This window comes from Molothrus ater, chromosome 1 (assembly GCF_012460135.2).
Source record: "Molothrus ater isolate BHLD 08-10-18 breed brown headed cowbird chromosome 1, BPBGC_Mater_1.1, whole genome shotgun sequence".
In the NCBI taxonomy this organism is placed as follows: Eukaryota; Metazoa; Chordata; class Aves; order Passeriformes; family Icteridae; genus Molothrus; species Molothrus ater.
The window spans coordinates 39747640-39773311 of NC_050478.2; positions in this window are offsets into that span (position 1 = coordinate 39747640).

The window sequence follows — 25672 nt, forward strand, 5'->3', positions numbered from 1 at the left end:
CTCAGCTGTGATGTACTTATGAAGTAGCTTTTTCTACAGTGTTTTGATTTTCATTGTTGACATTTTTTGTGCTGATGTTTCTGAATGAACAAGTTGGTCAAAACATTTGATCTGGTCTAGTAGGAGTAGCATAAGGGTGAGCATCAGAAACTGCCTTATTCTGAACACTTTGAGGGTTTAAATGTGATGAAACACATTCTGAAAAACTCACTGAATATCCTACTTGAAGGAAGTTTAGGAAACTTGTCATGTTGCATGACTCTCCAGCAAGTAGGTAATTTTTTTTCCTACTGGCTCAAAGTAGGCTTTCTGCTTCTATTTTAACCAGGACTTAAGATCTGGAGAGATGGCTAAGAGGACAGCTTTGTGTCCAACATAGTGTCAAAACACTTGGTGGTGTCATTCATCAGCAGCTGCCCTTGTCTGTGGTGTGCTTCACTGAGGAACAAGTCCCAGGTCCTGTTAGGTCTGGCCAAGTCCAGGAGGAAGCTCTGCTTCATATGTGCAGAGAGGGATGCTCACCACACCCTGCTGCAGACTGTCCTTATGGACTGCAGCAGAAAAGGGCTCCTGTTTGGGCTGCTCCCTGCCTTCTTCCCACTGGTTTTGGGATACAGAGAAATTTGGGAAAAACTCCCTTGAGTAAAGAAGGTTAGGGTTTCCATTTCCCAGGGAGTGGGGGAAGGAAATCATGGTCATCCAGAGCTCCTGGTGGACAGTGGATCCATAGGAGAGGAAGATGTATTCCTCTCTATATGTGAGAAGACAGAAGTATTGCTAGAGAAAGTTTTTTTCGTGTGTATAGTGAGAGCTCCTCAATTTGCCTCTCAGGATTTGTTATGTCTGTGTTCCCTGAGCAGAATTGCGAGACAGAAGGGGGAAATGGCCTTTTCTTGGTAGTTAGGTTTTGGCCACTTGGTGGGATTTCTGTTATGGGTTTTAGCACTCTGTGAGAATTCTTTTGTGAGCTAAAGCTGCTGAGGATGGGGGAGGATGGACAAACTTACTGGAGGACTACACTAAGACAGAGCTAGGGAATGCCCATGCAAACTTGGCTTGTTTTTACAGTCCTGTCTTGTTCACTGACATAAAACCATTTCACAAATGAATAAGTGGGAATTGATATGACAGAGAGACATTTGTGTAATGTATATTGGCAATCCCATATTGGCATATGGGGAACTAAATCCAGGGAATGCTGCCAAAATTATTCTGAAGATGTGTTTTACTCACCTTGTAGAGGGGGAGTGCTATGGTGTTTGTTTTTCCTTTTTGTTTTATGTGAATTTTAAGATGGATAATTTTAAGAGATCCATCTTAAAATTTAAGACATCCATCTTAAAATTCCACTTCCAGGAAAGAGAATACATAAAAATGAATATAAAAAATATTAAAGTTTTCATGGTGAAAAAATGTATGGGGATGGAGAGACTGTTTTGATTTTTTTTTCCATTTTCTCTTGCTTTTATCTCTCTGTGTATTTGTATCAAATTCAGCCTCAAAAAATCGAAGACAATCTTATTAGTTTTTATATAAAGACATGGTAAAAAGATAATTCCAACATTGTCAGGGACTTGACAGGGCTGAAGGTGATATACTCTTTTCTTCATACTTGAAATTAAAAGGCAACTGAACAAATTGTTTTGTTTATGATTTGACTTTTGTTTGTTTGTTTTTTTTCCCTTAGCTCCATTTAGAAAGAGGTAATAACACTCAGGAATGAAATTTCCTGGCACTATAGCAGATTATTTTATACATTTATTAGTAAAAGAGAGAGAAATTACTACATCAATAATCTGTCCAATCCTAACATTTGGCCATTTGGGAAGTGGGAACATTTCTAGTTTTAGGAATAAGAACCACTGGTGAAATCTTGACTTAATGTTGCAACTTAGCTGGTAAAAGTCAAGGGTTAGGATTGAGCAATATGATAACAGGGGTTGTTTGTCTCCTATTAACATATTTTTGTAACACGTTCCTGAAAATTGTAAAACTTGTGCCTGTATCTTTGACCTGGTAGAAAAATGATTGACGGGAAAAATGATTTTGTAGCAAGTGATCTGTCCAATGACTGGTGAAAGGATAAGATACAGAGGGACTTCATAATAATATAAATTAGTTGTATATAGAAACAACATCCCTGTCACTTAAATGCAATAGGCCTGCATTTTAAGACAAATTCAGGACAATGATGAATGCCTCAGTAGGACTCTCAATTGATATAATTCACACTACAAACGTGTCACGTACAAATCAGTGAAGGTTGAGCTATCTTCCTGGGAGACAGCATGGAAATCAACCTGTGTCAGGGTTTCCCCTGAGCTTTCTGACTGATCTTTAGACCTAATTTTCAACATAATTATGATCACGTTTGTTTCTTCAGTGTGGTGTATTTATTGCAAGAATAACATTATTGAGTACATGTTCCCCACCAAATCCCATATATCCAACAACAAGAAGAGAGAATGAGTCAGAAGTCGGGGTTTAAAAATATTCTGGCATTTTTCTAAAGTTACATGAATATTGCTTTTCATAGAGGAAGCTGAAAAATATCTGAGGTATTTGGGTTCGGCATGCTGGCCTCAAATTTCAGTTACTCAGAATGTTTTATTTGCAGAAAAACAGTGGGGAAGAAAGAATTCTCCCCAAACAGGTGCCAATTGCAAGGATATACGTCAAACTGTATGTGTACTATCATGGTTTCCTCTTAAAAAATAAAACAATTTCCATGTGCTGAAGACAACAGTTTAGTATGTTAAAATATGTGCATTAGTATCTAATTGCGTGCTGCAATCTGGAAGGTAAATTCTTTGTGAAACTGTCAGAGTAGGTCATTAAACCAGCTGTAAGGACTTTGAGATCACAGCTGCCTGTCTCAAACACTGTTAAGGCCACAGAAGGACTTTACCATGAGATCAGCACAGAGCAGAGCAGCAGGATGGCACCAACTCCAAGCCTGGCAGAGGCAAGATCTGGGGTAGTACATCCTGGTTAACACATCCAGACAAAAATTCCCACTTTGGCAAACCGTGTAAAGAAGCTCATGAGCACATCACCTGCCAAAGTTACAGGTCAGATGGCACCTGTGACCACCACTAGCCACTGGAGTCGCCATGCAATATGCCTCTGTGGATACCTGGAACTTGGACTGTAAATTAAACCAGCACAGCAGGAACTTGAGATAAGGTAAAGGTGGTGCTATTGTCTGGGTGTTATCTCAGACCTAGGGTGAGTTTAGCAAAGCTGGGGGAGAAGAATTTGTTGCAGAATTCATGGGCCACAAGGAAAGCCAGCTCAGCAACTGTGCTGAAATCAGCTCAGACTAAGTAAAAGGTAATTCTGACAGGGAGAGATTGCAATCACCAACTCACAGGCCATCAACCCAAGAAATTCACTGACTCAGAAGAGAAAGACAGCATGGGACTAATTAGCATTAGAGGCAAGGGAATCATTTAACCAACAGCATAACAGAACTATGTAGCCAATAAGAATTAATTCCTTTGTTTGCTAGAATGTATAAACAATGCAATTTGGAATGGTCTCAGGACCTCCCCCACCAAGAAACCCAGGGTGAAGAAGGACCAACAGGATGCTGCTGAATCCATGGGTGGTGACTATCTTCTGCTTGATCATGCTCTCTCTCTCCTCCCCCACCTGCCTGACCCTCTCTTTTCTATTTCTTTTTATCTGTCTACCTAACATTCATTACTAAATAAAGTCCATACCACTGACTTTGGTATATGCACCTTAATTTGGACAGAGGCATCTCTCAGTGACTGGATCATGGACACCAGCTCACAACGGCCATGGTCTTCCTGGCTTCTGTAATATTCTTCTGGTACAACATGCATTGCTCACTGCCTTTGAGGGGTCCATGTGAATGATGCTCCAGTAGTGCATCCCCAGTCTACATTATCTATGAGATATGCCAGTCACGGCCCTGTGGAAGGTGGGGGCCACTGAAAACAGCACAATGAATTGTAGGCAGGTGAGCCTTGATGTGAGATCTTTTATTCCCTTTTTCTTTCCTATTTGAGAGCATATCAATAGAATGCATCATGGATAAGATGCTCATTTTCAAGACATCACTAGAGAGACATTTCAGAGGATAAACAGAGAAATAATTTTTCAGGGGAAAAATGCAGGAGCAAATAAAAACAGTTAAAGGATGAAAAATGCCCACTATTTTCCCAGCAAAGTCAGTTATCCTGCAAACCACATGGATACATTTGAAATAGAAAAATAAAACACTTGTGAGACTGTCATAAATGTTTTTTTCTGTAAGACTTCACCCATAAAATAATTATTTTAGATCTGAAAGATAGTGATTTCTTTTCCCCTTGAACTTTATATTGGGAATGAGAGTGAAATTTATTTTTACCTTGCAACTGAAATTTAAATATATTAACTGAAGATTCCAGGACAGTCAAATACTTCATCCAGCATAAAATAAGCTCCAAACAACCTTTTGTCTCTGAATTTTTTTTTTGATCTTTAGTAATAAATTGTATGGCTTCAGTCTTTTAAATCTATTGACTCCAGATGAAGAAAAGTCTTTCTACCAGTTTCAAAATTATGGACTGTTCTTATGGACTCAAGAGGACTTGCAGGCCTCTTCAATGTTTTGAATCCCAAAGTGAAGGAATGCAGAATTTATGAATATTCTTGAATATAAAATTATTCCAATTACTTAAAATATATTTAGAAGCTTGGAAAAAAAAATTGAATTATATGGGGTATTTCTAGAGAAAATTCTATCATTTACAATAAAATTAGTGTCTGAAGTTAGTATTTTAAAAGAAGGTGGCGAGTATTTCAAAAGAAGAATATATAAATTTCATATAAAAGAATTCATATAAATAAGAAGTCTAAATCAATGTTTAGAAAGCTGCATTGTTTTTTCTCTGCCTACCTATAAATTAGAGCTCCAGTCCACGGAAGCACTAGCTGTGCTTTTTAAAGGAGTCAGATTGGAGCCGAAGACAGTAATGAGGAAAGAACTGTAATATCAGGCTTAAAAAAACAGTAATTGCCTAGAAATCTTTTCAGATGTGCAAAGCAGTGCATGTATGTTCTGGTTCATTTGCAATGCATTTAATTTAAACACAGTATGATTCAGTTAAATAAAATTCAGTTTAGTCAAGTAAATGCTACTACTTACCTCCTGTGGGAGGAATTTTTGACATGATATGATCACTTAACCACACTGGAAACAGAAAGCTGAAAATACAGTAAATAAATTACTAAAAATTATTAACAACTCCAGATTTCAAATTTAAATATTCTTCCTCAAAGCTAGAAGCCATGAATGAAAAGTGTTTGAAGATTAAATTTTCTCCTGGTACTTAGAACTGATCCTGTCACATGAGTCTGGATGACTCTAAGAAATGTGAATCTTGTTCTGTGGCTACCCGTACTTTTGAATCTTCTCTGGAAAAAAATGGGCATTTTAGTCTGAAACCTTAATGAACTTCCTCAATTTAAATCTAAAAAAATGCCATTTTGAAATGTCTATTTTGGATGCATTGGGGGAGCCAATTCTATAGAGATTTAAGTACCCACATTTCTGAAGTTCATGCTATTTTGAGATATCAGAAGCTGAGGACTTAAAATGGCTGGTCATTTTTGAAAACGTAGTCTTAATACTATAAGTCAGAAATTTATTTGCCATAGGAAATATATTTCTGCTATAACCTGGAGAAAAATTATGTTCCTGCCACACTGTGGATGATACAAACAACTCTCCTTTTAGCTTTCCAAAGTGTTTTTAGAGTGGAGTGTTTGAAGTGGAGTTTTACTCGCTAAGAACATCTTTGAGTTGCACATCTGTTGTCTAAAACTTAGATCTAGTTCTACTATAAACATTTTGTTGGTTTACTTATGATTTGTTGGCCACTCATGATTTGGTTTTGGCATTAAGGAAAAATTTCTTGCCTTTTCCCAGGAAAGTGTTTTGTTTCTTAGCTTGGTTCTATGTGGAGGCCCAACTTCATATCTGCCACACATATACTCGTTCTATTCTGCTGTTCTTGAAAACTTTTCTATCAGCTGTTGAACAGTAAACACCTTTAATATTATCTTCCTTCAAATGATAGTGATTTTTACTAAGAATCATTTATTCAATTCCATTTTTGCCTAGTTAATTTTAACACATCATTTCTGAAACACCAGGAAAATGATAACTGAAAAGATAAAATGACTTTATTGCTTCAGAGCTCCCTCCTTGGTAGATTGTTTAAAAATATTCTAAATGTATATTTTGCAGTGTCTCCTTGTGAAAGCAGCAGCACCTTGGCTTGTGCACTAATGGGACAGTGATTCCTGGCTTATTTCACTGATCCTCTATAGAAGTATTTACATTTTGCTGTGATTTGATGTGGTCTTCCATTGCAGAACTATGATGCAGAGAATTCTAACTCAGCCATTAAATGTCCCTTAAACCTCCTTTAAGTATTGGAATGTCTTAGCCTAATTCTTCTAGGGAAGGACAGACAAGGGCAATGCACCTGCAGGCTTGCCAATTTCCCTTTATGTTTGCACTCCCTTGTACCAAGGATATAGACAGCTGTAAATCTAATTTTTAACAATTGAATATGGCATTTGGAGATATCCCCTTAAAAATGGCCACTCATGAATTTTGCAACAGCAAATTAAAATTTGCATTTTTATAGTTCTTTTATCCTGGGATATTTTGCTAAACCTAGTCAAAACTTTATGAAGAAAAAGTTTCACACACTGACTGTGTGATGACTTTACAAACAGAATCACACCTTTTCTATCCCAGACAGGCAATCTGTATGTGCGTATTCATTTACAAATACACAGATTACAATGAAAAGAAATATGTGATGTTTCAACCATGGTGGCATTGGGCATTGTGGAGGTATGTGGCAGGTGGTTCCCGAGAGCCCTTCCTACTTTTAAATTTTACTGAAGGCATCTGTGCTTTTTAATGTAGTACATAAGTGGTGAAGGAGGAAATTATGATCTTACTGATGTTGGTGAGAGATTATCCAATGATGTCAGTGGGTCAGGATTCTCAAGCCTAGTGAAAGACATTAACTGCATTCTTTGCAGCAACTCTGTACAGCTGGAAAATGTATTTCATTGAAATAAAACTAGAAGCCAAATACTGGATATAGGAATAAAAGTAATTGTGGTTTCATGTAGCTTTGGCTGCTGCTTTGCATTAATGATCAGTGTATAACCAATGGGTAGCCAGCTGGCATCATCAGGGAAATTTAGTACCATGCCCCATGTACAGCCTGGCAGGAGCAGGGTGAGAAGTTTTGAAGTTATGGTATGTGAGGAAACTGTGGCAGGCTGGCTGCTGGGGGACCCAGAGGAGAGCTGCCTGGCTTGACAAGAATTTGCTTTCAGTTTCCTTATAGAGCCCGTTGCCTTTTCAACATTCCTTGGCCCAACACAATTAACTGCCTTCTTTTCACTCTTGCAGCAGTTAAAAAAAGCCTATGAGTCAGGAGTCTGGGTTTAAAAAATATTCTGGCAGTTTTCTAAGTTACATGAATCTCTTACTTGAATTTGGAGGTAAGAGGAAATATTTGTGATACTTTCTATCATATGAAGAAGAATTATTTGTGATAATTTCTGGTCTCTTGTATAACTCAGACATCTTTCTCTTGAGCTGTTTTGAGTGCGGTGCCATGCCTTGTAGGACATACATCTAGACTAAGAAATTTATTGTTAAGGAGAAGTCAACACAATCCTTGCTAATGACCCACAGTACCTATAAATGATGACTTATTACTAGTGTGACCTCTCACGCTTCTCTCCATTCAATCACTGTGTAATTTTCTTGGCTAACCTTGAGTACCTTGTGTTCATCTGGCCCACACACTGGTATGAGAACAACTTGCAGTTGCCTGAAAGTTTTGATATTACTGCATTTTTTCAGGCAAAGTGGATATTGGCTCAAGTTTGGGTTTATTTGTGTAAGATCACAAGCTGGGGTAAGAACCTGAGCCTCTGCACACAGAATGGCTTCAGATGCAATGGAACTATCATTTAATTTTCAAGTGCATAATTATGATAAAAATTAACATGCCAAAAAGGTGCTGAAAAATTCCAATATATCCTCACAAGGCTTACTTACAAGAATTACTTCTTAAATAAGTAATTAAAGGGTGTTGCAGTTTAACCCTAGATGTTAACTAAGTACAATGCCATTGCTTATTCAATTCCCCACCCCCTTGGTGGGATGTGGAGGAAAATTGGGAAAAAAAGTAGAAACCCTTGGGTTGATATAAGAACAGTTCAATGTTTGAAAGAAAATAAAATAAAATACACTACTAATGCTAATAATAGTATTACTGTACTGTTTTTAATGGGAAAGAGAGAGAGAGCAGGGAATAAAATCTAGTATAGTTAAGGCTTTATTGTACACAGCTTTTTTTCAGGTTGTTGAACTTAAATGGGCATACATGCATGTGTGGCCTCTATGTGCAGTGATACAAAATCACTATCTATGGAGAGAGGGAAGGGCATAAGAGCTACTAAGGCAAGACAGGCAGGACTGATGTCTGGGAGTAAGACAGACACCTGCTGTCCTCACAGGTCACATGTTACTGTTCTTGAGTGCATGTGTTACAGTGCACAGGCAGCAGCGAGGGGAAAACTGATCATCTGAGCCCAGAGCAGTGATGAGTTTTCCTGTGGAAACATTGTCCATCTTTGTAAATAAGCAGAGGAAGATAATGTAAAAAGCTGTTTTCCTGTTTCACCTGGGAAATGAATCATCAGAGAATGAAAATATAAATTGTAAATTGTAAATTCTTCAGAATTTGGTGAGATGTAAGGTAGGATCTGTGCCACACTTTCACAAGTTTTTTACTGCTTGCATGTCAAGACAAGCTGTAAATGAGCAACCTAAGAGACTAAATGTGATCACTCCAGACATTCCACTCCGACTTCCCAAGAGATGCAATTTGTGCAGCCTCACAGTGTTGTATCATCAGGTGGCCAGAAGCCAGAGAAGGCAGCTTTAAGTCTACATGAAAAAAGGCATGCAAAAGAAAAATAATATGGGATGGGGAGTAAGAAGTCTTCTGCAAAGCCTCTGTTTCCTCAGTACCAAATGGCAGGGAAGGACAGGCAGATAAACTGAACTGGAAAATAGAGAAGGGGAAGTTGGAAGTTAAAAGGAGCAGCTGTCCAGCCCACTTGCTTCAGGGACTATTGAACTGAACTCAGAAGGCAGCTGAGGTGCTGGAGAACACAGGGAAATTCCACTCTCTTAAAAAATTTTGAAGCACATTTGTTATTCTCTCTTTTGAGTGTGTATTTCATCATAACAAATCTAGATATTAGTTTATCCTCAAATATATTTTTCCTAGTTGTAAAGCTCAGTCTTGAAAACCTGATGCAAGAAAACCTCCCCTCTCTATGGGAGCAGCGATTCTAACAAGTTAAAATACATTGGCAGTGACTGGTACAATAATCCATTTTGTCTGAAAAGTGACCAGAGGGTTTTCTGCTTAATTCTGCAAGCTGGCCTGAGAGCTGCTCATACAAATGTTGGGGAGGGAAATTTACCCATTGGAAGCCAAAGTTAATAGGCATGCTGGTGGTATTAGGAATTTTGTAACAGCATTGCCAGAAAGAGCTGATGTTTCTAAGAGCTGGTGCAGCCATAACAATTTAATTTTGAGGCACTCTGCCCAAAAATTCTTTTGATCTTTTAACAACTCTATCAGCCTCACTTAGTTTTCCTATAAACACATTGTTCCATGGCCAGGTTACAAAGGGGATTTTCTACCCTCAGCCCTTGTAGTATGGTTATTAACATGAAAATTAGCTGAGCCCTTGGGAAGGTAATCAGAGGGATTGAAATGAGTCAACATGCAAAAATGAATTAATTTTTTATGAAATCATATATAAATTAAGAGTAGTCTCACATATTTTCCAAAGCTATGGTTCCTTGTGAGCCTTTTACAGCCTGTGGTTAGACAGAGATCCCTGTCAGCATCCCAAAAGGGCTGTTTATTAAAGCATTCATTTGTAGGAAGGAATCCATGCCTTCTTTGTGGTGTATGTGTCTCTGTGCATGGATGGGAAAATGTTGCTTACACATTGCTCTTGTTGGTGGGATTTAAGTGATATTAATATTTCAGCTCAGGGCTTTTACTTTTCCAGAAAACAGCTAGGGAAATTAACAAGTAGAATATCAGAGCTTTTATGTAGGGATAAATGTTTCCCAAATGCTGCTAAGTAAATGTCAAAATGGCAAAAGATATGTGACTCCCCCCTCAAAATGACTTCATAACAGTCTATTTAATATTATTATTTCTGCTATGGAGCATATTTTTGTCTGACAGTACTCTGTCTTTTTCTTACCTACAAAAATGAGTAACCCTCTATTGTTGCCAAACTGCAGCAATTTTTTCTCCATCTGATTTTTTTTAATTAACCTTAGTGAAATGAAAAGTTCTGAACAAAACAACAGCAATAAAAATGTTTGTCAAAGCACTTCTGGCTCCAATGAGTTTGCTTTAAGCAGTAAAAGGGCTTGAGTTTCACACCTGAAAGGGAAGGCTTGGGTTGTGACCATAGCATGTGGCCTCTTAAAATCTATCATTTCTGTGGTGAAGTACAGATTAGATTTAAAAGAGTTAAACAAAACAAAATTTGACTTCTTGAAATCATGAGATTTCAGAGCAGCCATTAAGGAAGGCTTCTTGTCTGCAACTGCTCCCGGCACAAATTTGGTGAGACAAAGGCTAAATTAAGCAGAGGGTGTTGAACTTTGGAGCAGGAGAACCCCCCTGGCAGGGATAGCCCAGCTCTGTGGCTGAGAGCAGCCTTCAGAGAGTTTTAGCTCAGCTTCTGAGCAAACAAGCCAGTAATTAAGCTTCAGGTCTCTGATTGTTATGTTCACACTTCAAAATTAAAGACAGACTAATTCTTTTGAACTTTGTTTTGAACTTTGTTAAAATAGTCTTAACCTTTCAAGCCACAATGGGAGCAGTAATGCATGCTCCTGTCAGTAGGAAAATGCATTTTGATTATTAGGCAGAACTAGATCTTGTCAATTAAGAGTGTCATCTTTAGAGTGATGAAACAATTATTTGTCTTATTCTGAAGCAGTCTAATTTCCAAAATCAGAGACAGACTTACTCTGTGATTATATGGAAAATTGTACATTACAAGCTGCAATACAGATGGTTTTCCTCTTTAATTTTTATGCAATTCAGGTAAAGTGATTTTTCATCAAGTTGTGTGTAGAGATGTCATCAGATATTATGCATGACACAAGATAACAGTTTTATACCATTAACATGTGTTGCCTCTGCAAGATGTTGGCATTCCTTGTTAAATGTAGCTCATGGATGCATTCCAGTTTCTGAAATTCTGGTTACATTTTAAAGATTGAATATTTTTGCATTTGTTTGCACTCCTTTGTTTTTTTTCCCGTTATGAATATTCAAAGTAATGAGTCTACTGTCAGAAATACTGGTAAAATAGCAAATTTTAAACTAGCAGTAGAGGATATTGCAATGCTCCAAGAATGTGACCATGGGAGTCACCTGGGCATGAAGGAAGAATTATTTCTTGCAAGAAAACTGAAAACCAGTCAAAATTTCTGGTTTGAATTTTTTCTCCAAATCTTTAGGAAGAAAACCCCCACTGAATTGCAGAAAACCCCCAAACCCCACATGCCTGTCCTTCAGAAAATCCTTATTTTCAACAAATCCTGCTCCTATGGATCTGACAATTTCTCTGACTTACCAGTGTGACAAATTTTACAGTTATAGAAATAACGTGAAAGCAAATGCAAGGCAGTAACAATATTGCATCTCCAGGGGTGGTTTCCATGGCTGCTTTTTTGGTGTGTGGTTGAGAAGAGCAATAAAACGTTTCAGTGTTCTTTAGGCAGGGAACATGAGAAGCAACTCCGTTGCTTTGCCATGATCTGGCTGCACCTTCAGGAGCAGTTTTTCTCCCACTGGGTTGTTCCCTGCAATCTCTTGATGATGTATGACGCAAATGCTGAGGGTTTTGGGTTAGGATCTTTTTTCTCCATGCTGTCTTTTCCTCTACAGAGCCCATTTCCATCAGGTGTTTATACCAGACAGGATTAGTTTTGCTTGATTCTTTGACTCTTTTGTCCCTTTTCACTTTTCATTCTTCATGAAGCTGAATGCTATTGCTTAGCATCTCGTTCTTTTATCATCCTCATTTCATATCTGTCCATCAGCATTAAGTATTGTCAGGTTTAAGCCTTTGAATGATCAAAGCCTTTCAACATCTCTCTGTTGCATCTGGTTTCCTTTGTTAACCAGTCTTTCAGTGTTTCTATCATTCATGCAAGACACAGCTGCTTTTTCCTGTCCTTTCCCTGTGCTTCATGTAACTCTTCTGAATTTTCTAGGCCATTTTTCCATTTGTTTCATGATTTCCACACCTCAGATTTTGATATTAACCTTGAGTATGTGATATTGTGAAAAGTGAAAACTCTTTCATCACATCAAAAGGATGCCTTCTGATACCTGTTAAAGCATGCCATCTATTTAATCCTGGGAGTGATCGTGTCCATCATCTGTAACTATCAACTTTCCAGAGACAACAACAGCAATCATGGCAATGGATGTTTAAAAATACAAATCTCAAAACTGTGAGTGTCAAATCCCTCTCCTATCCCAAGGAATGGGAAATACTTCTTGCCATTCTGGAAGTGAGAGCCATTGTTTTCATGGTGTCACCTCTTAAAGGTCTCTTTTCCCATCAGGTGCTAGTCCAGCTTTCTGTATTTGTGGGAATCTGGAGAAGGGTTTGCCAGGGGCAGGACATGCTCAGTCGTGGAGGGAAATGGTTGTTCTGATCCACAGGATGTTTTGAGTGGGCACCCAAAACAGTGCTTGGGGCCAGGTATGTCAGGGTGCAAACTGGTTGTTGCCGTGGTCTTCATGGAAGATTTAGGGCAATTCCAAGAAGAAACTTGGGACACCCATAGTACAGCCACTTGCTTTGCAGTGTTATATCCCCCTTGCTAATGCTACAGAGCAGGCTGAAGAGAGATGGGACTATTTTGTCTTTGAATACCTACTTCAGAGGTTGGATAATTTACATGATTTAGCCTCTAAAGGTGCAAGACGTGATTTAGTTTTGTTATTTGCTTTTAATGCATAAATGTCCCTGCTATGCTTTGTTTCACAGTGCTGCCTAGCCAAGTATGCATGAACAGGATTTAATTTCCAAACAGTCTTGCTCCAAGCCTCAATATGTCTCTTGGCTGAAAGTGGTGCAGTAAAATCCAGTGTTCATAGCAACCTTTCTATGTTGAAACACTAAAGTTTTACATTTGTCTAATATATTCTCACTTGGACCTTAGAACGCTCATAAAGTCTTTGCTCATGTTGCCAATTTTACCTGTTCTCCTAATACAAAGAATCCCACTTATTACTTTGTCTGACACGATGGGCAATGAATTTCATGGTAATTATTGTTCTTACCCTTTGCTTTCTTCCCTCATATAACATTGCCTGACACTTTCTATAATAAACCAGAAAAGCTTAAGTACTATCCATGATTCACTGCTTTCTGCCAGAGCTAAACCTTCCTCTTTTTCCTGTGTCTGACTGGTTAAGATGCTTGGTGCCTCCATGCCAGCATGGCCAGCATGAGCTGAAAGGGACCTGCTTCTCAGCTGGTCACTGATTTTTGTCACTCAGCACTAAAGGCACATTGAAGGAACTATTTTGGACTTATGTGACTGTTTTGAACCACACTCTTATTTTTCAGATTAATTCATACAAACAGATGCATTCTTAATGGAAGATGGAGAGAACAAGAACTACTGCTAGATTATGTATTTACTGAGCACTACAAAATCCTCTTTGAAAATTAATCCTTGGACCATCATTTGATAAAATTAAACCAAACCACTGCAGGTTTTCTTAACAGGGCTGCATAATACTGAGGCTTTGCCATCTTGAGTAAGGTTTATGGAGAAGGCCAAGATTACTGTTTTGCCCTGGAGAAATTTGTGTTGTTTTAGTCTAGGCATTATCTATCATTCCACACAGAAAAGGCAAAATTTGTGTGGTCTTAGAAGAGAGCAACAGGAAGTCACAAAAAATCAATTTTAAAGGGTTGCTGCTGTGGACAGCAGTTTGCATGAGAAATGTACTCCACTTTGTGGGGCTGAGAGTGTTTGGTGGATGATTCTGTTTGCATGCATATGGAGAAAGAGACTTGCTGAAGAGTTAGAAAATGTGTAAATCAAGGTACTATGAATGTTTTATACAGCAAAATGAGTTAAGTTTGTGAAGTGATTTCTATGGCTGTTGTTTACCTGTTAAATAAGAGCCAGTTGTTGCAGTGCTGGAGCACTCCAAAAACCTTGATGGAAAATTCCATAATTGCATAATAGAGATAAGAAATGCTTCTTCTTACCTCTCCTCTCCAAACCTATGCACTCCAGAAATTACACTGTTGAGGAATATAGGATGAATTATATTTTGTGTTTGATTTATGGCAAGTTTAAGATGTAGTGTCTTCTGCAAGCTAGAAATATGACCTTTGTTCATGTAGAAAATAATTGTCATCTGTTTGAGGTACACACTTTAGGAAGGATAATGGGAAAATCCATAGTATTCACTAAACTAACTATAAACCCTCACAGAAAGACCTTGATGCAACACTGAGTGGTTATCAAAGAAAGGATCCCAGCTCAATATTTTTCAGTCGCATATAAGCAAGAAAATTAATAAATAGACATAAGGAAGCTAAAATAGGTGCATGATAAAGAAGAATAAAATGAGAAACAGTACGGTAAATATGAGAAAGCTGTAATATAAATTGAACATGTCACTGATGGCATCACCTTGAACAGCAGGTACAGTTCTCCTGCTGTGTCTCAGGAAGGGTTTCTCTAAAATAAAAGACATACAGAAAAGCAAAGAGCTTTAGCTGCATGAGAAGTGTTCATAGATTAAGAGAAAGAAAAAAAAGGAAGAGATTAAAAGCAAGAAAAAACAATAGCCCTAGGAAACAATCAACAAACAATAAAGGACACATCATCATTTCTGTTCACTATCCAGAGAGTGGAGGAACAAGTAATAGTTATCCAATGAAATTAAAAAGCTGAAAATCCAAAAAGAATCCAAAAAGGTCTTACATTTTTGCCCAATAATTTGGAGACCTATTCCTACAAAAATCTGAAGAGATTTTTATAAAAATTACATAACTGTGAAGAGGGAAAAAAAGAAAAAAGAAATCCATATTTTAGTCAGAGAGGAAAAATAATTTTGGGGGTTTTTTTAAGGACATCCCTTTCCAGGACAGCCTTTTGACACATGCTTTACTCAACATTATGATAACAGGCAACTTGCAGGAGATCTTGGCCTGTATATGTGTATTCAAGTTTTCCTGAATCTTAAGTAGGTGAGACAGATATTACCAGCTACCTGTTGCCTCAATGTGGATTTTGTGTGCCTCTCCACAAGAGTCTATTTCTGGCTACAGACTGTAGTTTAAATGCATGAGTGGCCAGGGCTGATGTGACAAACATTTTAATATTTTTTTCAAGCTGTTTGTGGCTTATGAGTCATGATAAACCTCCCAGCTTACCAGGCTCCTGAGCTGACTACCAAAACCTGGATGGTACATCTGAGGCCATATGCTTGCTTCAGTGCTGTGGAAAAACTCCTTTAATTAGACCTATAATATCTTTTATGTTCCTCAGAAAACAAAAGTTTTCTTTCTGTTTATTTTTACTTCCTTGCATGGAAGTAGTGTGAGCATAACTTTTATAGTTAGTGCTTAATGCCTAGATTTAAAAATAACTGAGAAGGAGGCTTTGTTATTCAAAAATAGATCTTTACTATAGTTCTTATCAAATTAATAGTATCTTCATTTGTGGATATATTTACTATAAATAGCTTAATCACTTTTATTATGCCAGAATGTTTCTTATCTGATGACTTCTTACGAGCACATTAAAAGAAGAAGGTGCCATATTTGATAAGTCTCTGTGGCTTCCCTAAGGAGGGAAGAGAAGGGAGTGTTGAGGGATTAGAAGTCTGATTAGCACATAATGAGGAACTTTACTTTCTGAAATAAAATTAGGGTAATTATAAAATGACACGTTCACATATCAATGCAATGACTTTACCAAGGTTGCCATAGAGCTGGAGATCATAACACGTGGAACTGCCGTAATTTCTGACGCTAAAGAGAGAAATTTGCATGAGGCACATTTCTTTATTTTGCAATTGCTTTCCTTGACACTTGCTAGCTCCTTATTCCTTCTGCTTCCTCTAGTCTCCCCCTAACTCTTCTCCATGTTCTGATATGGTTTGAGGAGGTGCACTCCAATGCTGCTCTTTCCTTTGCACTGTTGGTGATCTGTTGACAGAGCCACCCACACAGACACCTGACCGAGAGATCGTGCTCTGAAAGTACTATGAACAAGCTTGTGGGTTGGAACCATGATGAAAATACTGAGTCAACAGATTCTACTTGCATTACAACCCTGACCTCTGCTCTGGATGGGGACTTCTCTCATTTCTCTTTTTTTCTGGGAGGTACTGACTCTTAGGGAGACACTGTGCACAGATAAGCCTACCGAGAGACTTTTGCTGACTTCAAGTAGAGCTGAAGACCCTCATAGACAAAGACAGAATGAAAGGCCAGTAGTACTGTCCCTAGAAGTCCTGTCCTGATAAAGTGACTTGTTAATTAATCATTCTGTTGAAATAAATATCAGATTTTTTTTCCTTTAGCAGTGTTTAATCAGTTATTCTAAACCATTAAAACATGTTCAGCTTAAAAACCAATAAAAGCTAGTTCTGGTTTTGTTATTTGGGTATTTCTTAAAATCTCTTCAAGTGGGGTTATGTTTGCTATAGCAGACTCTCCTGTTTGACATATATGTTTTGCTATATGTTTGGCATGTAGCAGTTTTTTGCACCACTGTATTATTACATTGTTATTATGGCTCTCTAACTTTGAAGTAGGATTTGGTTCTACCAATGTTTTTTATCAGGCAACATAAGGGAGGGAGGTGTAAAACCTATTTGTGCTGAGGTTTCAGTTCCTGCAACCTATCTCCCAGAAATATTTATGAGAATACTTTTGGAGAAGTATCAGATGTTATTTTATAATTTGCAACAGCAGCTCTAAACCAACTGTACAATGCAGGAATTTCCCTGCTAACTATGTAGCAAATTTACCACAAGGGCAGCAAAGTAACACACAAATAAATATTTGATGAAATTTTGGTCTTGTAAGATAGTTCTAACGAAGGAAAAACTTCACTTAGGAGGTGCTCAGCTGTATGGTATGGGTATGGTAAGGCATATATTCATTTAGGATACTTGGATTTGATTTATAGTTATAGTTCTTTACTACTGTAAGGATAATCCTTCTATAGTTGTCTTCCTTTTTATACATAATATCCCTGTATGCTTCCATCTGGAAACAAAGTGGGCCAGCACCGAGGAGTAGAGTGAGCCAACCTTTTCTATCTTGTAACCTTGACAAAGTCTGATGATCATCATTACTGATGACATGCAGAGGTGGCATAATGGAGCAGAGGTAGCTACAGACTTTGTGTGAACATAAACTACAGCACTTTTCCATGATAAAACCCCCAACATATATATGTATAAAACCCACACAAATACGTAAAATCGGTGCTTAAATGTATTACAGCTTCCCATGCACTTTTCTGCTTGTGCACAAAGGGAAGGTTGAGGAGGAGCAACAAACACTTGCACAGGTACCTCTTTTGCATCTCTTTACAGAGTTAGAAAATTGGTATTTCTGCTGAAAGCTGCCAGACCCTTGGGTTTGACCCACCTATTCTTCTCTTTATCATGGCACCATTTGCTCTCCCTGGGTGGACTCTTTCTGAGAGGAATCTCTGCCTTTACAGCTTTGCATCTGCTAGAGACTGTCACCTCCACAGATTATTTTGCAAACTCCTCACACCAGGACATGTAATTCACTGTGACAGCACCATCCCCTCCACCACCCCCCGGCAAAAAATAATTTAATTTTTCTTTCCTTGGGTCTCTATAAGTCTTGTAAAGAGTCTGCACAGATTTGCCAGGGTAAGATAAGTTTGCACACAATTAGCAAGAAGAAATATGTGTAAGGAACACACCTTCAGTTGGCAGAGGTTGTTTCATTTTCAATTATTGCCCTTTAATCCAGTTCTTGACTCAAACTCTTCTCTTTTGTACATGACCGACGTCCATTTTTTTACCCATTCCAAAGTTTAAATGCTAATACACTTGCTGCTCCATGCTAACTAAAGCAGAAATTAGCCCAGCCTCCTTAATTAGGGCTTGCATGCCTCCATTCAGCTCAGCTGCTTGGAGGGAAGCCGGGTAAGCTATCTCCTCTCTAGGGTGCTGCCCCTGCTCTTTGGATGATGCTTCTGAGTCAGGTAGGGAAGCTGCTTTCTTTCTTATTGCCCTTTGGAGGTGAGGAGAACCATTGTGCAGAGAGAAACTAATAGGGACACATCAAAGCCTGGTTTAGTTTCTTTCCTCTCCAATTTCCTCAGTTAAAAGGGAGAGGAGGAAGTATTTTCTATCTTTAAAGTTTTTATTGAGGACTGGTTGGCATTGTCTACTCAAGGCTGGACTGAATAAGTCTGTGTCTTTATTTCTCTTTGTTCTAGATGGGGGCTAAGATTTCTGAGCAATCTTATTTCCTGCTCTCTTTTGGAATAAAACTTCAGAATACTTTTCATTATTGCATATTGCAGAAATATGGCTTGAAAGTGGTTGTTTTATTAACTTGTACAGACCCTGAGAGAGTGGAGCAGGTTTACTCAAGCCACAAATGCAGCAGTGCTTGTACTAAAGACACAGCTAAAGCACATGTTCAATGGAGCAGCACATAAAGTTGTGAGCATTGATGAGCTAGCTTAGGTACTGTCCTGGTTTTGGCTAGGATAGAGTTGACTTTTTACTAAGCAGCTGGTACAGTGCTGTGTTTTGGATTTAGTATGGGAGAGGCCTGTTGGATAGGCAGTCCCTTCTGGGCTATTGATGGAATCATACTGGGGGATGAACAAGAAGCAAATCTTGTCTTTAAATAAGATATTGATGGATTAGCTCCCACAAGCATGTCTAGATTTATTTCTTGACATGCATATATTTATCTGCTCAATGAGTTAAAAAACAACAGCAAAGTAAGCTGTAATTCTGAAGGAATTGGAACAAAATAATGCTGCACAGAGCTGCCTAATTAACAAGACAGTGAAGTAACTGGAGTAAATTAGCAGAGACAATTAATTTACGTTGCATCAAAATACACACTGGAATGCTGCAGAGCAAATGCATAATTTTCATCTCTGATTGCTCAAAAGAACTTATGGGACTTGATATTCAATTTATTTTCACCTGATCCCTGAAAAGCATGTGGAGGCTTCTAATGTTTTCAAATTTTAGTGTGCAATGACTGGAATTTAAAGTATTTTTCTGCTTCAAAAATGTGGAGTGTAATCCCTGAGTAACAGTGTCTCCATAATATTAGTTTCTTGTCCCCAAGGCTACAATTACAATCTAAAGTTGCATGTGCAGCAGTGGTGATGGGGTAACTCTTTGTGACCATCTCTAGGAATAAGATTCTTTTAGGTGCATAATGTAGATAGGCCCTGAAAGTCAAATAAAGGGATTTAAAAAGGACAGGCTTGTTGCTGCCAGCAAAAATGGTCTGATCCAATGGATAATTTGAACCCTGTCTCAGATGCCCCTCACAATGGCAGCTGAGGCAAGTTAGTGAAAACCTTGCATTATACTGATACACCACAGACTAGGCCCATGATTACATGCTAATTGCACTGTAAATTCCAAGTGCTGCACATCTTCAAAACACCACCTTTCTGGCCTCATAAACTACTTCTCTGCTACCAGAGGAAGTTAAGCTATGATAACTTGGTAAAGTTCCTTGGTGGTATGCATTTGATTCTCAGCAGAGGATTTAGGAACTCAAAAGCTTCTCATGAAATAAAGTGCATCTCAGAAAGTCATGTAATCGAATGCAGACCAACTTGTTCTTTCTTCTGCTCCACTTTATTCTTTATTCACAGTCCAATAATGGCAAAACATGGCAGCTTCTCTTCACATAACTCCCTGTGTTAAGAATACATGTCTTGAAGGCCAGTTCCAAGCGTCATAATGAGCAAAGTTAAGTCTGAAATGGGTCTATAGCCAAATAAATACCCACCAGAAGTAAGTGTTTGCTCTGGAGAAACCTGTCTTCAGATTAATGGCTTTGGCACTTCTGTGTACTTGCTGCAAGTAATTCAAAATGCCTATTGTTGTAATGATGCCTGGTAACAGTGAAGCAAAACCCCATCCCTCTGTATATTAAATGTTTGGTGCTGTAGTGAGTGATGAACTAAGTGCATTTAGCTAGAAGACCTGTGCTACTGTCCCCTCTAATGCAAGTGTGCCTTTGAAACAGCTGCTATAAATTACACCAGGCAGAATTTGTATATTGGTAGACTTGGGTCATTTTCTCAGTGTGGATTTGTTGATGTGAGTATAATGCTTTGTAATTGGGGACATCCTCTTTGGGCATGCCCTACTTACTATATAAATGAGGTGCTTCTGAGAAAGAAAATAAAGAAATGTCTGTTCTTCCTCACTTGAATAGCTCTGCAGAGAATCTGAATGCTGAAGCTACCACTTGCACATTAATGAGCAACTAATATTTAAATTATACCAGTCTAACCTGAAGACTCACATGCAATTGCATGTGGGTACCAGAGGCAAGAGAAATGTTAGCTTTGAATAAGAACTCATCCATTTTCATTTCTTCACTGGTTAAAAAAATAAAACCCACAAAAATATTAAGTGGAAAAGTGTAGCAACTCCTTTGAATAATTTTGTAGTTATGTCTTGAAATGAGTGTTTTATTTGCTTTCGTTAAAAAAAAAAAAGAGAAGACAAGCCATTTTGTCCTTTTCATGTGACTTTTACATTGTAATGTCTACTGAGAAATCCCTGCTGAAGAGGATGATTGCTATTCTTTACCAACACTTCTTTAAGAACTGTGAGTCTGAATTCCTTGATTTTCATGAAGGATTTGATTCCATCAATGAAAATTATACTTATGATTGATTTGGTTTTTTTTGGGGGTTTCTTTATAAGATGTATCTATTTTACAGTAAGGACGAACCCAGCAAAAGTCACAGGAGCATATGTGGGAGAAGGATTTTTGTTTTCAGTGAGAACTAACTGGCTGAATATGTTTTTGAAATTGAGATCATTAAGCAGACTTTTTTTTCTTGTAGGAAGGATATGGAGAAGATTCAATATTTTGCAATCAGGGTTTAATTTAATTGATGTTCTGATTCTAAAAGTATGAAAGATTTAATCAGGATTGGCTTTAGTATAATTATTTAGTAAGCTTTAGTGCTGGAAGAACGAATTTAAGTGGGAATGAGACATTACTTCACTCAACTGCAAAAGAGAACTCTTGAACTTGATGAAGGGTTTGACCTTCTTGCTTTTTATTAATCTCATTTTGCCCTCTGTACTTCAAGCTGTTTGGCCAAGAACAATAGCAGATGAACCATGATGCTGCATCAGAGGATGTTTCCTGCAGAAAATGGTCCTGGGAAATCACACTGGATAGATGATGTTTTTGGGAGTGTGGAAATCAAGAAGTCCACATTTTGTTCTTTGGAGATTCTCTTAAATCAAACCCCATATTTTTACAAAAGTAGGGAAAATGTTCCAGAGTGAGTTGAGTTTTTATGACCACTCTCTGCAGACCCTGACTCACATTCATGGTGTGGAGTGCTGTGGTTTGAAGTGTTGCTGTCCCTGGGCTGTCCTACACTGGAGATCCCTGGGCCCATTGTTGTAATGGCTCAAGGGAACGTGTGAATTTTTATTTGCAGTTTTGATGAGTATGAAAGGAGGAGTTCAGCAGAGCCCATGGCTTGGTGGGCTGGGGACCAGCTGCTCAAAGTGCAGGTTGCCAACTGCTGTGACTTGGCAATGCAGGGCATCCCAACAGCTCACCTTGGGAGCCTAAGCAAGAGAAAAAAATGAGACTTAAGATATTGGAATAATTTTTTACACCACACATTTAGAGGCATTGCCACCAGACAGGAAGATCAAGTTAAATGTCAGAAATTAAATTATTTTGTGCTTCCTGGAGGTTTTATTGAAACCTATTTAAAATTAAAATTTAAAATCTGTAATATATCCACAGCCACCTTGTCTCCCCTGGGTCAAGCTGAGAACAGGTATCATACCAGGGTACCAGACATTAAACTCCTCTTTTGTGACATTTTCTTGTAATTTTTATTTTCTTTGTGAAATATTCCATCCCAGATGGGATTTTGAGATCCACCAGGTGGTACTTATGGATATTTTGCTAGCCCATGTTTGCTTGGTAAAACAGGTGACCTGGATTACAAGAGTGAAAAGGGAGGTTGTGTCTGGGAAACCAAGGGCATGTGGCAGCCTTTGCCAAGGAAAGCCTGCTTGTGAATGTGGAATAATTCCTGGGAAACTCATTTAGCTCCAGCGAAGCCATTGTTGTAGCTGAAAAAAGAGACCAAGAGAAATAAAAATAATAGTACCTTATCAAATAATTCAGATGGAGAAACTCATGGAGAAAGCTTCCTGAAAGTCTCTTTTCACTTAAAAAGCTGAAGCCAGAAATAGATCTCAACTTTAATAATTTGAAGGGGATAAAATTAGACAGTTCCTTTTGGAGTTTAATTTTTCTGATGGTATCATCAGAAGGAAGAAGCTTAGTGCAACATGAGAGTTTGACAAGCATTTTTCAAGATGTTTAATGTTTGAGAGCAAGGGAAAGGTAAGACAAAATCCCTCAGTGAAAGCTTCCATTATTTCCTTTGTTTGCATTCTGATGACATCTGATTACTTAACTTATAAAGATATTCAAGTGGCTGTAAGTACTTTACCAAGCCCTTGTGTGTTATAACTGCATAAACAGTTGAGCAATAAATACAGAGCAGAGCTTTTAGGAGCTGTGAGATGCTGCTCCTGCATCTGTTGGTGGATATGTCAGGGCCAAGCTGAGATTTGTCTTGATGAAGTGCAAATTTTCCTTGCTTGTGCTAATGAACCTGGGAGCTGAATGACAGGTGGTTTGGGGGACGACTGGGCTGTTTTACTTCCCGGCATAACTGAGCTGCTTCAGCAGGTCAGAGAACTTCAGAAAGCAATCTGGGTAGCTAATGGTAGTGGCAGAGACTTAGCTGTCTCTTCCAGAAGTTCATTCTAAGTCTTCTCATTCAAGCACCCATTCAGAGGCTCTCTCTAAATTGGGATGTCTGACTAGTTGTTGGTTTACTTCCAAATATACATACTTTTGCTGAAAGCGCTGTCTGTAGACTGTGAGATGTCTGCTCCTTCTATTAGCACTGACTCAATTTCTAAAGCTCCCAGAGATCCTAATTGAGGAACTCAATGACTTTTTTTAGAAGATGCTGAAGATTTAATGTTTAATATTATTGGGAATGTTTCCTCTGTGGCCTCGTAGACTAGATTTGGTCCTTGCTTTTTTCTAGCTCTGTAGTTGTAGTGAGTGACCCTGGTGACAAATTACTCTCAATGTGTCTTTAAATTGTGATGTCTCAGTGTATAAACAGGTACTTCCATTACAGGTCTTGAGTGTATCATCATCTGCGTTTTCTTGATTGTGTCTGAGCAAATGTTCTTGCCCTAAAGGGGTCACCACTAAAAGTAAACATTTCACATGGTGAATTTCTGCAATTCAACTGGTATATTCAGTGAAGGGGATGAAAAAGAACAAAAGAAACTACACTGCTGTCCTTGGCCATTACAGGGAAGAATGAAAATCACACAGTGAGGAGAGGAACAATGACGGAAGGCAATAATGGAATATTGCATTACAAACTGGAAATACTTCAAAATGAAGTACAAATACACATTTCTATTTGTGTCTGTCATTAGCTCTATTCTGGGGTGCAGGAGGTCTGGGGTGAAATTGAATAGAAAATGTCTATCAGGAGAGTGATGAAATCCCTCTTGACCTTAAATTTGTTTGTTTTTCTGGAGTTTTTTGTTTGATTTTTTTTTTGATTGGTGATATTTTGTGGTTTTATTGAGGAGGTTAGTTTGGGGAGGTTTGAGTTTTTGTTTTTGTTTTTGGTTTTTTTTGTTTTTGTTGTTGGTTGGTTGGTTTTGGGTGTTTTGTTTTTGTTTTAAATTGACAGAAAACAAAAAAAAAAACCAAAACAAAATATACTACACAATGGAAATGAATGTCAATAGGAGAAAATGTGGAATTCTGAGTCTATAACTGCCTCAATGGTATGTTCCCAGCTCTTCTTCTGGGAAGTTAGCAGATCTATACTGCATCACTTGCAGAGTCTGTGCGTTCCTTAAACTATCTAATGGCATGGAGAGCATGACAAAACATTTGGACACACTTAGCAGCATACCTTATTTTATTGTCATCTTTGGCTGCTGGAATAGGTACAGCAAATGATAGTACTTAACAGTTACAGTTCAATAACCACAAAGGTTCATCTTTCCCATGGGCTTCAGTCACACACTTAGGAAGAAGAAAGATCCTTTGAATTAATTGGAAATCACTCATGTTGTATGTCAAACCACAGTTAGAGCAAAGTTGTTTTCAAAAATCTGTGGCATGAATGATTGTTTGCACAACAGTTTCTGGTAGTTGCAGTGAAAGAATAGATTGGCAGAAGTCAGGAAAGTCAGATCTTTTAGTCTGCTCTTTGCCTGGGCAGGGCTGAAAAATAATGTGTGCCTTTTAGAACTACAGCAGAAGCCATATACAAATTAGTCATGTAAAGCAAAAGTTTAAATCTATCAAAGAAACATTAGTCACTCGGTTCTAATTAAAGGTGATAGAGCCTGATGAAGTGGAGGGGAGAAGATGGAGAGAAACAGACGACCCTCTTACTGTTCTTGTTCTTGTTTTTTGTATGTCCTTTTCATCTTCAATAATGAACCCACACCCATGTATACACTTATGGTCTCCTGCATGCTGAACAGCTCTGTTAAATCAAGGCCTATATTATGAAGTCTTTCAAAGTGATGTTTAGAAACTGACATGTAATGTTACTCTGGGTGGGAAAACATGAAGCAGTGTTTATCAGACCTCTGTAAAATACAGAGATCTTCTAGAAGCAACATTTCTGTTCAGATATTTTTGTACCCACAAATATGACCGTGGGTTCCTTTTAAAATGGAGAACTGCTGTTTTGTCTGGGTTTTTTTTCCTTTCTGTTTTTGGTTTGGTGTCCCCTGCCATTGCATCATTCATGTTGCTTGGAGCAAATGGTTATCCCATCACTTGACACAGCTGCAGGAAGAATTGTAGCACAGAATTTGTGCTACTTGATAAAAAACCTAGGAAAGAGCTGAACTTTCTCTCGTTGCTCATCAGCAGCTAAATAAATGTGGTTCTAAGGGAACAATAGCTGCATGATACAGGGATTTTCTCTCTCATTCAGGAGCTAGTAAATTAACAAAGCTGATTTTTAATTCTCAGCCATCATCCAGAGTCTGTAAAGGTTGTTTTGAGTAGAGTGGCAAACAGGTTATTGTGTGACAAGGCTGAACCTGCAGTGCATGAGGAAAATGCCCTCTGCTACCTACTTACATCAATCTGCCTGTATAGAGATATTTGGGTCTATTCTGGTAAAATGCTACTG